The 18401-nt window shown below is 34.8% G+C and overlaps 1 long non-coding RNA gene across 1 annotated transcript; it reads right to left on the bottom strand.

The window, feature by feature from the left end:
* Positions 1-117: 117 nt before the first annotated feature.
* On the bottom strand, positions 118-12341 carry LOC311071269. The gene is made up of 4 exons (XR_014603804.1): positions 12082-12341; positions 10701-10913; positions 9096-9392; positions 118-593 (listed from the first exon to the last, which is right to left on the bottom strand). It is a non-coding gene; the product is annotated as an uncharacterized lncRNA (long non-coding RNA).
* Between the last annotated feature and the right edge of the window lie 6060 nt (positions 12342-18401).

Here is an 18401-nt window from a genome sequence, read left to right as displayed (position 1 = left end):
CCTAAAAATAGCCAATTAACTCACAGTAATTAACTCTTCACACGTTTGCCAGGTGTGACAAAGCCTGACTCAATTAAATACAATTGCAAAGCTTAAAGTGGATTCTTATTCATATCATTCACGTTTGAATCACACTTATTTTTTATTGAATCATCAGTACAATACAATACACTACAGAGAATAAATATTTTATTTATAGATATAATAAAAATATAAAATTAAAAAACATGGAAAAATACACATTTTTGTAAAAATAAAAATATGTGTGTAGTCAGGGCAACAACAAAAAAATACATTAGGCTATATAAATGAATAAATAAATTTTACTTTAGAAATATGTTATATCTTTAAGCAACAGTAAAGAATAATGAATAATAAGACAGCTATGATTCACATGATCTAAATTAAAATACAATGCAGTACAATAATTTTTTTTTATTATTAAATACACAATACTTTTGCTCTCATATACACACACACACATCATCATCATCATCATCAACATTAAACTTCCAGGTGCTTGAGGTTCCCATTGTTCTCTCAGGATGAATAATTAGTCGATTTTCATCCCACAAGTGTGTATCCATTGAGTTCTGTAAAAGAGAAACAGATCAATGCTTTACCAGAGGTGCATTAACTTACAATCTAACAGACCTGCTTCCTCAAACAGTGATTTTTTTAATTGCACGGTCATTATTAGTCCAATGATCAGGGCCGTTGTACCTGCCGCTCAAAACACAATCCCGTACAGCTTCACACAGAGACGTAGAGAGTGACGATGATACAATTTTAATATTTTCACGTTCCACGCTCATCAAAAGCAAAATAAATGATCCGTAATCAATTTCTTTCTCTCTTCTTCAATGAGGCTTTGTAAACAGTGTAAGCGCTCTGTCACAGTGTTCAAATATTATGCATAGAGGTTCCTGATGCCTTTCATTACCACAGGGGAGCAGCTTCAAGTCTTTCTCTGTTAATTTCCACCCTCTCCTCTATACGCGAGCTCTCGCTTTCTCTTTCTGCCCACACAACGTAGGATTTGTCCTTTTTTTCCCTTCCTTGTTGTTTTCCTCCGAACACCCTCTTTGGGCTCCATGCAGCTTATGCAAATGTCTCCTTTTATTATAGGCTACCCTCCTGCTGCCCGACAGCCACACACACATTCTTACACACAGTAATTCTCTTTCCGACTCCAACACGCACCTTCAGAGCATCGACAACCAATTACAAAACCGACAAGCGACGCCGGTCTTACTTGGCAGATCTCCATTTATATTTATTGAACAGTGCGCAAAAACACACATGCATTACCGCAATTACAACTAAGCCTTTGCACCTTGATATTACGCGGCTAGATTTGAACTTGGGCCCTGAGCGGGATGGTGCAGATGGTGGGGTGAGAATACGGCTAGACTGAGTCTCGGTGGGGGGTGGACCAGGTCTGAGCCCGAAGATTCCCAGGCTCCGGGACCGTGCCCAGCTGCGGAGAGAGGCGGGGAGGGGGGACGTCACTAGACAGTCCTGACAGCACGGCCCTTTCACAGGAACATTACTGAACCCTCTCGCCCACGTTCCATAGCAACTTACGCACGGGTCAAAGGGCAGACAGACCCCCTGAATGTAAAGAAAGAGGGACGGTATAGAACGGGACGGGTCTAGACATCTGTGAACTTGAACTTGACTTCATTGACTGTTCGCATCGTTTCGTAAAATCAGTCACCCTTCAGAAGTGGCTGAATTAGTTGAGGCAAGACACCACAGGTAAACAGGGGTTTATACCTAATAAATCACCATACTTCCCCAGTGTCAAGACCTTAAAAATCGACCTTAAGGTCGTGAAAATGAATATTAAGTAAATGAATATTAAATAATAATATTAATGTTTTATTTTTACAGTGCCTTTCCAAAACCCAATTGGGTTTTGGAAAGGCACTGTAAAAATAAAACATTAATATTATTAGCCTGTAAGTTTAAGTTTTCTGAAATTGTATTTAAATATGCAAATGAGGATTTATCTTATCCAGAACTAAACAATTTGAACAATAAAGCCAGGTTAAAAAAAAAAAGGTTTCATCTTGCTAGGAGGCCGTTTACACAACACTGTTTTCAGCTAAAATCAGAAAACTTTTAATGCGTTTTGGCCATTCGGTTACACGACAACGGCGTTTTGGGGGCCTGAAAACGCAAAAACTTTTGAAACGGGTTTCAAAGTGCAAGTTTTTGAAAACGAAACCGTTGTCAACTCTGTGTAAACTACAAAAACTCAAATTTGTGTAAACGATGACCACGTGTAGTGTTTCTTTGTATAGATTTCGCATAGATTCTTTACAAAGTGACATCGCCATCTACTGGGCTGGCAGCAGAATACAGTATCCACTATACAGTACTAGTTTTTAGTATCTAAAATACGCGCATCCGTGTGAACGGGATCATTTTGACAACGTTGTCGTCTGTCAGCGAAACTTTTCAAAAACACAAAGGACAAACATTTCCATTTTTAGTACATTGTTATTGTGTAAACATAGAGTTAAAGGTTTTGTCTGCAGTGTCTTGCCTTAAAGGGATAGTTCACCCCAATATGAAAATTGTGCTATCTTTTACTCGCTCTCACAAAATAAGATAATTTTAAAAAATGTCTGAAAGTTCCCCTTTGGAACGACATGAAGGCGAGCAAATGATTACTGGATTTTCACTTTTTGGGTGAACTATCTCTTTAAGTCCTAGTTTAGCTGATGTTTGAGTTGTTGTCTTCATCAGGCTTTTCCTGCGTTTCACCACAGAGGCTCAATTGAACTCACGAGCCTCAAGGGTTACAGGCGCTTTGCATCAGCTAATGAGCGGCCCTAATAAATAAACTATAAACATCTTTTTTTTTCAATACCCGGGTAATTTAATTGGCTCGTGTGCTAATGCACATTTCCAGCGATTAAACCATAAACAAACCAACACACATCTGAGGATGAAGAAATCGGGCAGCTGAGCGAAATCTCACTCAAAAATCAGGTCAAGTGCTTCTCGTGAGCTTGTCCTGCTTTGCCGCTCATCTTAAGGGGTTCCCTCGTCTCATAATCACTAAAACGGAGGATGGAGGAATATCCGTCTGTACTTTAAAGATCCTTAAGATCTGGGTTTCTTGATAGATTAGTTCTTCATGGCCAAAGTTGCACTAAGAGACTAAGATTACTGTAAGGACTCTGAATGGTACATGACGGATCTATCTATCTATCTATCTATCTATCTATCTATCTGTCTATCTGTATGTCTGTCTGTCTTTCTATCTATCGCACAATGCTTACATGTTTAACACTTGACTGTATAGACAATCGCCACGCTTTTTGATCGCGAGCCGGATTAAGAGAAGCGTCTTGCTTTAGCACTATCTGTTAACACGGTCCGGTAAGATTAAATCAAGATCATGTCTGCTGTGTATTTAGGTCAACAGCCATGAGCAGAAGTCTGTCGTCTTTATACATCTTTGACTGTGTGCTATTTAAACTGGGCTGAAGTCGCTCTCGACCAACTGCATCTGCTCTTAAACAGCAACCAAGGATGCACTTAAAGTGTTAGAACTGTAAGTGGTAAAGTTACTTATCACCAGAAAACACAACATTTCTAAAATAAAATAAACCCAATAGACTTCCACTGAAATACTTCTGTATTATTCAGTGATTAGCATGTTTTTGTGACCTTTTTTGTGCGTGAGTCAATCCACTGCATCACAGCAAATAGCACGTTTTAATGCAAATAGCATAATGTTTTGTGAAGTCGATATAACCCAATTACAAACCTTTTTCACATCTTGTATTTCTTTTCACACACTTAGATTCTCTGATTGCTGTGATTAAACAAAGGGTTAAAGCTTTAATAATATCCTCCTGCTGCATGGGTTTTAATTAGGTCAGAGGAACTTATAATAAGAGTCTGAAGGCCAAATAAGAGGTTCATTTAAAATGACTATTATTATTGTTCTTTAAAGTCATATATCACAGTCTGTGGTCTCAGGGAACCCAACCATTAAAATCAATCTCAATAGAACATTAACATTGTTTTCAGATATTACATATCACACAAGCGTTCAAAAGTTTAAGGTCAGTACGTTTTTTTTTTTTTTTTTTTTTTAAAGAAATTAATTATTTTATTCTGCAAGGACACATTAAATTCATAGAAAGTGACCGTAAAAACATTTATAATGTTACCAAAGATTTCTATTTCAAATAAATGCTGTTCTTTTGAACTTTCTATTCATCAAAGAATCCTGAAAAATGGTTCCCACAAAAATATTAAGCAGTGCAGTTAATAATAATAAATGCTTATTGAGCAGCAAATATCTGAATGATTTCTGGAGAATGACACCGAAGACTGGAGTAATGATGCCAACACACAAATAAATTACATAAGAAAATATATTAAAATAGAAAACAGTTATTATAATAGTAAAATGTTTGCACTATTACTGTTTTACTGCATTTTTGATCAATAAATGGAGCTGTGGTGAGCATAGAGACATTATAAAATGTTACCAAACCCAAACTTACTTGCTAACTATTAACTAACTGACTATTAACAAATGCATAATATTAATTCTGATAAATGTTTGTGTCCAATCAGCATGCAGACCTGTGGTTTACGAAACATGGCTCCTGGTCACATGTTCGCCCCTCCTTCCTGCCATCCCCTGAATCTATCAATCTCGCAACGTGTCACTAAAACCCATCCCTATATTCCTTCTTTTCTTTTTTAATTTTCAAACCTTCAACATTGTAATGCCATATTATCAGCGGCATTATGGTTTTCACTGACTTCTGTCTCTCTTTGCCCTGTCTTTGATGAGGTGAGACTGAGGTGGGCTCGTTGTTTGATGGTTTCTTTACTCCGCGGAGCTCACGGTGCACGAGGTGCCCGCCTCTGATGTCATATGACCTTCATCACGGTGCCGATGCAAATCACCAACCCATGCAGCCTCGTACGTTTCCCAGAGGTCTATTCATTTCATCAACAAACAGTGTCTCTCTTTACTGTATCTGAAGGGACTGATATCTGAGGACATTGCTCAATTATTTACACCAGAAGTAAGCACAACAAGTACATCACTGCAGTTTCACTGGCACTGCTATCAATTTATATTGTTTGCTACCTGTTAAATATACAATATACATGCCAATATGATGTTTAGTGGCCCAAAAAAGACCTAAGGCACACTTAATGTTTGATAAGTTTGTGAAATATTGTGCTGGAAAAATGTATTTGTGTGATAATTTAAATAATGTCACTCAGCTTAATATTTTGTTATATACTGCAATGATTTTCATATATTGTATATACATATATACACACACAGAAAATTCAGGGTTGATAAAACAATATTCATGTTCAAAGTCTTGCCAAGACTGCATTTATTTTGATCAAAAATAGTACAAAAGTACAATTTGATATAACTGATCTCTATTTTAATATAGTTTAAAATGTAATTCATTCCTGTGATTCAAAGCTGAATTTCCAGCAGCCATTAATTAATCCAGAAATCGTTCAGAAATCATTCTTATATGCTGATTTGCTGCTCAAGAAATACTTCTTATTATCACAGTTGAAAAAGAAAACATAAAAAGAACAGCATGAAATCTTTTATTTTATCTTTAATGTCACTTTTGGTCAATTTAATGTATCCTGAATAAAAGTATTAATTTCTTTTAAAATATATATTATTGACCCTAATCTTTAAAACTGATAGCTTACATTTTAATCGATAACTCTTCACAATAAGGTTTCATTAATTAACTACAATAGTTAACATTAACTAATAATGAACTGCACCATTTATTAATCTTAAAGTTAATTTCAACATTTACTAATACATTATTAAAATCAAAAGTTGTATTTGTTAACATTAGTTAATGCACTGTGAACTAACATGAACAAATAAAGAACAGCTGTATTTTTATTAACATAAACAAAGATTAATAAATAGTTCATGTTAGTTAATACTAATGTTAACAAATGAAACCTTACTGTAAAGTGTTACCAATTTATCAAATCTAAAACAATAGAGCGTTTATCAAAAACTCAAAATGATTTTAACACAGCTAAATGTGGATGCAATAAAGAAATGAAAACCTACAAAATAACCTTCAGCACATTCTGTAAGGCGAAGAAAAACCCCACACTTGGCACATTTACATCTGCATCGCACTCAGACTCAGACACCTATTAACTACACGCAAACTAATTAAGATGATCAGGTGGCGTACAGCCTCCGTCTGTAAACATACACACCCCTGTACACACACACACAAAGGCCCCTGCGATCTGCATAACCGTCTCGTGTCTTTGGCATCTGGTGGTGTCTGGTCTGCATCGGTGTTTCCCACCCTGCCCCCTCTCTCGTGCCGCAGGAGCAGCGGCCCTGACAATGGTGGGAAAGCGGAGCTCTTTATAAAGGAGGGGGCCTCCATTGAGCGCGAGGGACCAGCCGCGAGCTGGGCAGAATATTAATGGCCGACACCACGTTCTGTTCATTAAAGCCACGCATGCTGCAGCTGCCGGCCCTCATACCAGCTTCACCCTTCACAAACCCCCCGAACCAGATCGCCAGGGGCACGACGGGCCGTTTCTGCCAGGGCCTGGGACACATGCTGTTTGGAAAATTGCATTGTGTGTCTGTGTGAAGGCCAAAGAGCAGCATCAAGATACTCTGACTTCCACGAGTTCAGCTTTTTATGAAGATTTTAGGTTCAAACGCATTTTAATATTTGTCTTTGAAAACGGGGGATAATATTTTAAATGATTTTATATATACTTTCCCTTATATATTAAAATGCGTTTTAGGGAAAGTATATATAAAATCATTTAAAATATTATCCCCCGTTTTCAAAGACAAGGCTAAGCCTAGACTAAAATGCACATTTGAGCTGTTTTAACTGAAAGCAACTTGCACTGGCATATCTTAAAATATGTCAGATCCATTGCTTTGTCTCAAGATGTTTTTTTCTTCTTTCTAAGGCATGCTTATAAAAGCTACTTAAATGTCCAAATTAAACTAAGGCCTAATCCTGGCTTGATCTAAGCTCTGTCTGAAACCAGGCCTTTGGCTGTTTAAATGTTATTTTTGACTATTTTTAATCATTTTCTCTCAGAAATTGCTTGTAAAGAGCAAGTAACACATTGAATTAAACAGTAACACTTTACAATAAGGTCTCAATTGTGAAATAATGAAATAACTAACATGAACACTGTAAAAAAGGTTGCTGCATTACATTTTTAAGTACAATCAACTTGGATGTTTAAGTCAATTCAACTTAAATTACATTAAACTGACTTAAAAATGAGTTGAATCTTGTATGACATAAAAAAAAGTTGAAAATTGCTTTTTGATGAGATAAAGCAATGTAAAAAAATTGTCATAACTTATTGATCATATCATTTTTTACAGTGAACAAACAATGAACGATATACACCACATTTATTAACGTTTGTTAAATACAGACCTTCATGTTCATGCTAGTTCACAGTGCATCAACTAGCCTAATGTTATACAATTTTTTATTTTAATAATGCATTAGCAGGTGCTGAGATTAACATTAAATGCTGTAAAAGTTTTGTTCATTGTTAGTTCGTGTTAACTAATGAAACCTTATTGTAAAGTATTACCATTTTGAAGTAAGACTGAAATGATGTATTTTCCTGTAAAGCATACTCAATCTTTCTATTATTAGCTTTGAAAAATCATTTTTACAGTGTAGTTTATTTTAAGTATGATAAATGCATTTTAGAGTAAAAATATTCTAGCTATTCTCTCAATTGATCTAAAGACCAAAATAATATATAAATTCACATACATCGCAGGCCAAGTTTCCAAAGGTTTTTCACGTCAACTACCTGAATATCTTATTAATTTGGCAAGAGGTATGAATTTATGTATTTTGAATGAGAGGAAAATGTTCAAAGCAATTCTAAATTGCATGCATTTGACAAAATGTGATTATCTACATTCGGATTGATTGCATTTTTCAAAAGATTGCATAAAGTCACACGTACATTCACTAATTCAATCATGTGCTCATTCTTTAAACATGAATTTGTTCGTTCGTATTTATGGAGCCTGATTTGGTATTCTAAAACTTTTGAATGTGTGAAAATAGAATAAATCCCGCCGAATGCAACAGGGAATGCTGGGACGCGGCCTGTCTCTTTAAACCAGCCCTCACTCTCATTCACTGCATCTATGTCAAGAGGATCTTAGCTTAGCGCCACTCATTAGCAGCCCTAGTTTCATTATTTTCTCTTTTTTTAATCCTCCCACCCCTCATTATCCGTCCTCAGCAAAGCTATTTGCTATAAGGAAAAAATCTGAATTGTAAATAAGCCTGCTAAAAGAGAAAAAAATCTCTTTTTGTGGGGAATAAAAAGGACAAAAACAAAAGTGTAGAATAATTTTTCACTTCTTTTGGTACATCAAATGGATTTAATTTTGATTATTGAACTGCACAGCACCCTGCAAATTCATAAAAAATATCTAATTACACCTATAATTGTCTGATAATTCTTATTAAATACTTATATAATATATATATAGAGAGAGAGAGAGAGAGAGATTTAAAATTTGAGAGATTTGAGTAATTTTAAATATATGTATATAAATATTTGTTGTAAGTTTAATAAGAATTATCAGAAAATTTTAAGTACATATTTAAAATTATAAATATATTTTATATATATATATATATATATATATATATATACTGTATATATACACTGTATATGGATGGACAATGAGACAAACATAATTTGTGAGTTTTAGATTTTAGGCGATGAATCTGATTGTATGCCTTAATGAACACTCTGAGATCTCTGTTAATATATAATGGAGGCACAGTGCATCTTTAACAAAGGAAGATGGCAGTCGCTGCTACAGTCATTGCCAGTTAATTTATTTTCTTTGCTTCCCTCCCTTCCTCGCCAAGCTCCCGCCAAAACCCTCTCGCTAATTAGTGTAGTAAGATCAGATAGGCTAGAAGCAAGGGGGGGGCAAATGAAGGGAGCTATAATATCCCCCATAAACACACACAAGCACAAAAAAAAAGACCCATGATGCAACTCACCTCATGTGCCAGCCCAGCCATCTTAGCTTCTCGTGTAAGATCTCCGTCAAGATGGCCTCCGTTCTCTCCCTGTGCCGTCTGTGTCGGGGCTCCAGTCGAGGGTTGTGTTGCCGCTGGCACTGGCACGGATTCTCTCGCACCCCACAGGGGTACAGATGGCACCGGGGCTTTCTGGGTATAGGCGGAGAATGGAAGATGTAGCAAATGGAAACTGCCATGTTCCTCCAAGCATCTCTCTCGCTGATGGCTGTGCCCTTGTTGTCTTTATTGTGCCATATTGTGGATGGAAATAAGAGTCTGTATGAAAGGCGAGAGGGAAAGAGTGAGTACAAGACAATGAGAGAGAGAAAAAGAAATGGAAAGTGTCAAGAAGACAACATGAAAAACCAGCTTTAAAACACACTTCATTATTATTGCCAAGCTGATTCCATGGCATTATATATATATGTGTGTGTGTGTGTGTGTGTGATGTGTGTAATTCTATATATATATATATATATACATACAGCATAAAATAAATAAATAAATACATTTTATTAAAATAATTGTAATAAAATAAATAAATTATATATATATATATATATATATATATATATATATAATGTACATAATATAAAACAAAATATTTAAAAAACTATTATACAAAATTAATATTACATATATTAAACAAGTTTATTGAATATATAATATATATATATATATATATATATAGTACACACATATATATACAGTATATACATAATATTACATTTTATATATATATATATGTTATATCTAGGCAACTTTTATTCAAAAATTAACTACAAACGTACATTTTATTTGCATGCTTTTGAAGATGTCCAATCCAGAAAGTGCAGAAGCTCATGAGAATATCCACATGTTATACTCAAGCTATAAAATGCTCTCCATTGAGTCTAACCTAACATTGAGTCTAACCAATTAGCAGCGTATATCATTACCCACTGCAATGGATTTCTGTTCTATCGAGAGGTTTTTCCTAAAGAATTAAACGCAGCCTCATTTAGGCAGCCACTGAATGCAATGATAGGCCGCTTTCCCTGTGTGTGTGTATACAGAGAATGAATAAGTGTTTGTACTGCTGCCATTGTTTCTGTCTTTCACATGGGGAAATCCAGCAGAAAGAGTCTAAATAGAACTACAGGACAATCCTAAGGCCTCCGTTTAGGCTGCAGACCACAACAAATAGCCTTCAAGTGCCTCTTTTAATGCTGAGCTATAGTGAGCGTCCCACCAGTCAGAGTCCAATACCCTTCACCTGACGACATCATCAAAATGAGCCGAAAATCGGCAAAATGGGAATCTCTCCAAGTGTTTTAAAAGCACTGCACGATTTTGTTACTAATAGTGCAGGTCCATCTTTTAAAATGATTGTCAAGAGAAAAGAACAAAAAGACTCTCTTTACAAATGCAGATTATCCACATTTCAGTGGAGGCAATGTTCTGATCTGCATTCACACAACTGCTTTAGACTGGAAACATCATTTGTGAGTTAACATATTCTGAAAAACAAATCACAATCTGGAATAATTCTAATTTGATGATTTAAAATAAAAATAAAAAATGAAAACATCCATGTGAAATTACCTGAAGTAAAAGCGGGCGTTCTCTCTTGCTTTCAGGTTATTTTCAACAGATTTTGAGAATTATTTCTACTTTCGGTTATCTAGCTTTATGAAAAGTGTTAAAACTCATACAGCTAGATAACCAAAGAGAGAAACCAACCCTCAGAAAGAGGTTTCAGGCCCGAGCGGTGTGTGGTCGTACATCGCTGGTCTGGATGTTACTGCAGAAACACATCTACAAAGAAATTGCAAGCATTTCGTTAAATAGATTATCAACAGCCAAAAAAAAGCAGAAGAAACACATCAGCAGGCCAGAACTAAAACACACACACACATACATATGTATATATATATATTTGATTTTATTGTACTTTTAATATTTCATTTTAAATATGTACTTACAAAACAATTGTGTATCTTTAAATAAACTAAACATATTATTAAACAATATTTTTTATTATTCAAATTCTTTTTCTATGGTGCTCAGGTGACATTGATCAAATATTTGTTTATATTTATATAATTCTACTAAAATCTCATTTCAAATCTCACATTTATGTAATGCCAATTCCTGCAATCCAAAATTAAGCTTTTTTAACAGTCTAAAATACATATCACACAACAAACCACTACTATAATCAAACAAGATTAATTCTATAAAAGATACATGCCTTATATATTTTGGAATATAAAAAAAAAATGATTATGTTGTGCAAAACTCCACATATCCACATTTCTAAAAACATACACACTCTTATATTGCAGGTCATCTCACCATAAAATCTTCAATGCTCTATATATGTTTAAGCACATTTAGTGGCGTTATTTTGAAGATAGTTTTTCTTAAACACACACACTTTGAGTTTAAGGCACCCATGTGTTCGGGTGACATCATTTAGTGATATAGACCTCTTTGGAAACTTTTATTTCTTTATGCTATAATTACGCCTTTCATCAAGAACACAGGCAAACTCCCTTCTATTAAATCTTATTTTAAGAATATGCTCTTATGATGAACTATATATACAACCTCTGACCACTAGTTTGCTAAACACTCTTTAAGCTAAAATATGACATTTATTAGGCCTAAACCATCATCAATATGTGTGATATTAGTCAGCTTTCATGTCTGAGAAAACAGGTTATCTGTTGTCTAACGGTCAAGGATGAACGAACTCCATTGGGTTTGCTTTTCTTTTTTTTTCTTTTTTTTTTTGATCCAATGTAAAATTGTAGGCGTTTATAAAGGATCCACTTTAATTATAGCGAACCACTAAATTCGCAAAGAGCCAAGTGCATGATAAATCTATCAATAACGAGGTTACGATATTTATTTCTGGATTTTCTTAATTCAAATGGACTGAAAACAAAAGGCATTTGAGATGAAATAGTGCACGGCTTACCTCATGAATCCCTCCGTGCAAATGGCATCACCATCAGCATCCTCGTGCAACTGCACATGGAACACACGAAACATGCAGCATGTCTGTAATCCACAATGTCTCCCTAAATGTGCCTCTCGGACTCACCAAACAATGGATTTCTCCTCAAAACAAGCCCGCTCTACTCTTTCTGGTCGCGTGCTGCCTGGAGCGTTTACAACAGGTGGCAAACTCTCCACAGCAGCATTGATTATATTGATTATGATGATGTCGATGATGCTGGTCTCACAGCTATGGTACCAGTCCTCAGCATCCTGCCCAGTATGTTCTCTCCTGCAGTGACGTGCGCTGCGGACCGGCCAATCAAAGCCTCGGCTGAGCGCAGCGCCGCGGACTGGCCAATCAGAGCGCGAGGACGCAGGTCGCTTTTGTGCGCGGGGTGTGAGATGATGTGATCGAGGCTCCGATGCCACGTTTCTTAATGAACAGATGTGGCTGAGCTTTGATCAGCCTGTTTATTCATTTACTGACTATTATGGCTTTAAAAAAATGGTTATGAAATAAACACGCAATTTATTGGTTATAAAACGCGACTTGGCCAAAAACGAATGAGAACGACAAATCTATTAAAAATCCCGTATTAATCCCTTGACTAAAATAATAATAATACTGGCTATAGGCTACACAGTACTTTGTGATTGTGTCATTTCAAAACTGATTATTTTGCAGCTTTTTTTCAAAATAACAAGTCAAAACACGGAAGACAATCTTCTATTTTATTTGCTATAATTGTTTTCCAAAAAAGGAAGAGGAAGAATGGTTGAAAATGTGAGGTGTTATTTTGTCTGAATTGGATTAATTGTTAAAAGTTCATCTGCGTTCAACACAAAACACAATTGTCTACTTTTTAAAAAATAAAATCAAAAGGAATGAACTATCAAATCAATGACAATGTTTACAGATTGTGCATAAAAAGATCTAGGCTATTTTATCTTTCTCTGAACGTTGTTGTTATTATTAGTTTTCGTTTGAATCTATATTATATTATGTTATTATATTAGACTATATTATATTATATTAGCCTACATATTATTATATTTCCTTACACGTGTCTTTTCCTTTCATTAATATCAGCATTACATTTAAGAAGCTTTAGATTGTACGAAAAAGTGCAACAATTGTCCTGAAAACAGATCTTAAGGATTTTTTCGTTAAACAAATGACCATATCTGAAGGATTAGAGAAGCATAATGTATTTAGAGATCGAAAAAATGGTCAGATGTCAAAACTCTAAAACATCGAAATGTTAGCTAAAACATCAAAACATTATTCCAACAATTTTTCCAACTTATTGGTAACCAGGTAAAAGAGAAGGAAGAAAAAATAAAGTTAAATTCAAAAAAGAAAAATTATAAGGGAAAAAAGTGGGAGGTCATTAAAAGGAAACGCGCTTTTTTTTAAACGCGCTGAATTCAGCTCTTCTCGCGGTGAGGGAGACCGGGGCTAGTTGTCACACTTGTACTCCACTGAATATTTTATTCAGGGCGGGTTTATATCATTTTCTGCACAGATAAGGTCTTGCCTTGAAAAAAAAAAAAAAAAAAAAAAAAAGCGGTAACACTCTACAATAAGGTTCATTAGTTAACATTAGTAAACTACCTTAGTTAAAATGAACTAAGAATGAACAATACCTCTTCAACATTTATTAATCTTAATATTAATTTCATCATTTAGGCTACTTATACATTATTAAAATCAAAGAATGGTTGTATTTGTTAACATTAGTTAAAACAATGAACAGCTGTATTTTTATGAACTAACATTTACAAAGATGAATAAATACTGTAAAAAATGTTTTGCTAATTGCTAGTTCATTTTAGTAAATACATTAACTAATGTTAACTAATGAAACTTATTGTTAAGTGTTACCAAAAAAGCTATTGGACATTTGCACCTTTAAAGCCCAGGAAAAAAAATATAGGCTATATATATTCAACCAAACAGCATAACAATCATAAAACACAAAACAATTCAGGAGTGTGAAAGGAAACATATTAATCTGGTCAACAAATATTGTAATTGATAAACTGAATAAACTCTTAAACATGTTAAATGTAACAACTTGCCCAAGCTTGACATTTATGAAAAATATAGGCTACTTTTGTCCCGCATGTTTAACTTCAGTTAAAATTCTTCATTACATAGGGAAAATATGCTGACATGAATTTTAGTTTGGATAGAATTCACAAAAAGTATTAAAAAAAAAAAAAAAAAAAAAAAAAAATATATATATATATATATATATATATATATATATATATATATATACATTTAAATAAGGTGTTTGAAACCAACAAACACACTGCTGTAGAAAACACACATTTGTGTAATTGTAATTTTGACTAAAAACGCTTATGATCTGTCTCAGATCATGTACATTTTACATACAACTGGACTTTCACTGAACAAACATTAGTCAGACAACTGAATGACTTTGGACTTGAACTTCAGCTCAAGGACATCGTCTCTTCACAGAACAAATGAGCTTTCAAAGCTCTTTAAAACCATCATATCACGAAATTAACAAATCAAATATGAACAATAGGCTACATATTAGATTTTATATGTAGCCTACATTTAAAAAATACTTTATAAAAAAAAATTCTATTCATCATAAAAACTCTACATTTGTATAGCTGAAATATAACTTTAAACTAATATGTTTCTTCATGACCAAGTTTTGAGCAGTTTTAATACACGCTTATTTGTCATATATAAGAGTTGCAGTATTGTCTCTCTCTGATGAGACGTCCCGAGGAATGTACGTCTGCATTCCTCCATCCCTTAATCAGGACTATAATGCAGCAGTGGGGTGAAGTGACAGCTGGTGTTGACCTCTGACCCCTGCTGTCTGGAGGCCTGTGCTCACACAGGGGGTCACGGTTCTCTCAGCCCCTGTAGGGGGGGGTGGCTGTCTGGGAAAACACATCCAGACAGTCCTGGAGTATAGGGAGGAGAGCGGAGACATGTTTGGGACAATGTGGTACCCATATATCCCAAAGTGTGAGTGAGACGCCCCACGTCAGGGCTCTGACTGGGGCACGGGGGCCAGACACCAGGAGTGTGATCAGCATACACAAACACACTCTGACACGCTATGGGAAACAGCTACCTTTATTCATGGCTTGATTACTATTGTAATATTAATGATAAGGCATAATACAGTATTACTCTTAAAGTTTTAGTTTTACAAAGCAATAATGAGTGTGTTAAAAAATATTACATCAGACTCTTGTGCACATGCTCTCTAAAAATGGTAGAAAGTCTCAAAATAACAATGCATAATTTTTTTTTTTGAATGACTGTTACTGTGCCTACTATATATATATATATATATATATATATATATATATATATATATATATATATATATATATATTGAATATATAAAATAATGTAACATTTCTAATAATGTAATATAATAATGTACAATAATGCAACAGATATTTAATTAAAATTTTACATAATTTAAAAATACTTAGAAAAATGTACAGCATACAGGAAAAGACAAATGTTAAAGAAAAAGCCTGGTTTTTATGATGTAATAATATTCCAGTATTTTGTATTTATACATTTTAAGAACATTTGAACATTTAAAAAATATATATAGGCTATTATTATTATTATTGTTATTATTATTATTATTAAGATATTCAGAAAAACATTATCTAAAAATGATTTGAAATATTATTATCAATATTGTAATGTTATATTTTTTGAAATTTATAAATGATTATTACATTTATCTAAGATATTGACAATTAAAAAAAAGTAAGGTTATTTTATCTGAATGTTTTCATATTAAAACATTAAGAAAAAACATTTTAACATTTTTAAATGAATGTTTGTAAATTGTTGTTATCACAATTACATTTATCTGAGGGTTTTGAATAATATTTATAAATTATTATTTGAAATAAATATTTATAAATTATTATTTATGTTAATTAAAATCTATTGTTGTTATTATTATTACATCATATTATTATTACATATCAAAACATAGAGTGTTTATATATTTTAATTATTATTCATAATTATTATTAATGGTGCTTGCATCACTATTGTTCTTTTGCATACTTATTATAAATTATAGGCCTACATTTTAAACTCCCTTATAGTTGTTCAGAACTACCAAAGCATTCCCCTTCAGCTTGGTTGATTATCTATTAAAAATGTACTAAAAGCTTTTTAAGCCAAAAACAAAAACATTCAAGCCATAAATATTAAATGCAACACTGAATGCAGTACACACATACATACATTACAAATATAATATATTGCACTTTATGTGTACTTACCTAAACAAAACACTATGTAATATAAGGTAACTAGGGGTTAAGTTTAGGTTTAGGTGCAGGTTCAGGGTTTATACATATTACCCAGTTATTGTAATTACTGTAATAAGTACATAGAATGTACATGGGGAACAGGACTGTAAAATAAAGTGCAATGTATTGAAACAAAGTATCTCCTTCCACTAAACCTAATATGGCTGTGCTTTCAGAAAAGTATGGGATCATCAAGGCAGGAGTCTTGCCACACATATCACACAGGTGATGCCCAGGCCGATGTGTGTGTATGACGCAGTCTCACAGAGCCTGATGGGAAACATGGCCTCCACACCATCTCCAGGTCAGAGGACTCAACACACTCTCAGACAGGTGCCGAGGAGCCGAGCGTGCAGCCTCACGCCAGTCAAACGCTAACAGAGACGTCTCAGACATCTGCAGTGGCATCCTCCTCATTTACCCCGTGAAAGAGACCCTTTGTCACAGAGAGCCATTCAGAAGCCAACCAGCCGGAGTCACCGCACTGAAGCGAGGGCTTTTTTCCCTGGTGGGCTTCTATTCAGGCCAGGGATTCCAACGCTGACCTGAAAGCCACGGCTCCTCCTCCAGGTTGAAGGAACAGCGAGAGGAACGCAGGAGAAGGATTGAGTGGATTGGATTAGGGTTAATCTCTTGTTCCTCACCGCGGTGTGCTGACGGGGGCACTCACCGACCCTTTGAGTCACCGGATACCTGGAGTGTGCGAGGCGCACAGCCGGCGGCGGGTCGCCAATTATGACAGGTGGGGGTGGGGGGGTTCAGAAGGAGGCCATTGTACAAATAAACAAATAAATCAAGCAGGAACACCTCAGATTATGAAATAACTGGTATCTCACTTCTTAAACTTATATTCTTGCTAAAGCCACAATCAAAAGTGTGAAATTAACCCTTTTATTCAGCAAGGACGCATTAAAATTGATTAACTGTGACAGTAAAGACATTTATAATGTCACAAAAGATTTATATTTCTAATAAATGCTGTTCTTTTGAACTTTCTATTCAGTGTATCATGGTTTTCACAAAAATATGACGCAGCACAACTGCTTTCAACATTGATAATAATAAAAAAAAATGTTTCTTGATCAGCAAATTTCTGAAGGATCATGTGACCCTGAAGACTGGAGTAATGATGCTGAAAATTGATTGGATGAATGTTATCAGCTGATGCTTTGGAGCTCAAAATACACAGATATTGACAATCAGGCTGGTCGATATACTGGTGCATCAGAAACCAAAGAGAAAACCTGATAAAACTAACACTAATCAGGTATTTTTTACTGAAGAGCTGCATCTTAACACGGGCCAGCAATCTGTAAAAGGTTTTACTGCTGCCTTTCCTGAATGAGATTTACACCAACATCCCATAATACTAACAGATTCCTCAATGAAACTAGAATTCAAACGAAGGGCTCAGACCCAAAGACAGGGAAAGACAGTTTGGCGCCTTTGTAAACGTGTTTATGGAGCTGTGTCTGGATTTACAGGCTGGTTTATGAGTGTAGAGCACAGAAACACTCATGAACTCACAATCTTACTGGGTTCCTACACATTCAGCAGAAATACACTGGAAAACATTTGAATTAAGATTAAATCGTTAAACGCAAAGCTAAATAAATAACAAATACAAATTTCTATTTTGAATCTACATCAAGGCACTCCAAAAAGTATTTGGACACTATACATTTACACGACAACGATGTAATAAAAATGGAAACGTTTTTCCTTCGCATTTTCACCTACAGACGAGTCGACAACTTTATCAAAACGATCCCCGTTCACACGGATCTGTGAAAACGACTAAAAACGCTTTTGCTGCCAGGCCAGTAGATGGCGATATCAATTTGTAAAGAAACACTACAGGTAGACTGAACACGTAATACGCGTGCACATGACGTTACTGTTTTCACAAATTTGTGTTTTTGTAGTTTACACAGACGATAAAGGCCCTTG

The sequence above is a fragment of the Abramis brama genome (genome assembly GCF_963993115.1).
Source record: "Abramis brama genome assembly, chromosome: 20".
Lineage (NCBI taxonomy): Eukaryota > Metazoa > Chordata > Actinopteri > Cypriniformes > Leuciscidae > Abramis > Abramis brama.
The sequence above is the reverse complement of the archived record's forward strand: the minus strand, read 5'-3'. Positions and strand labels throughout refer to the sequence as shown.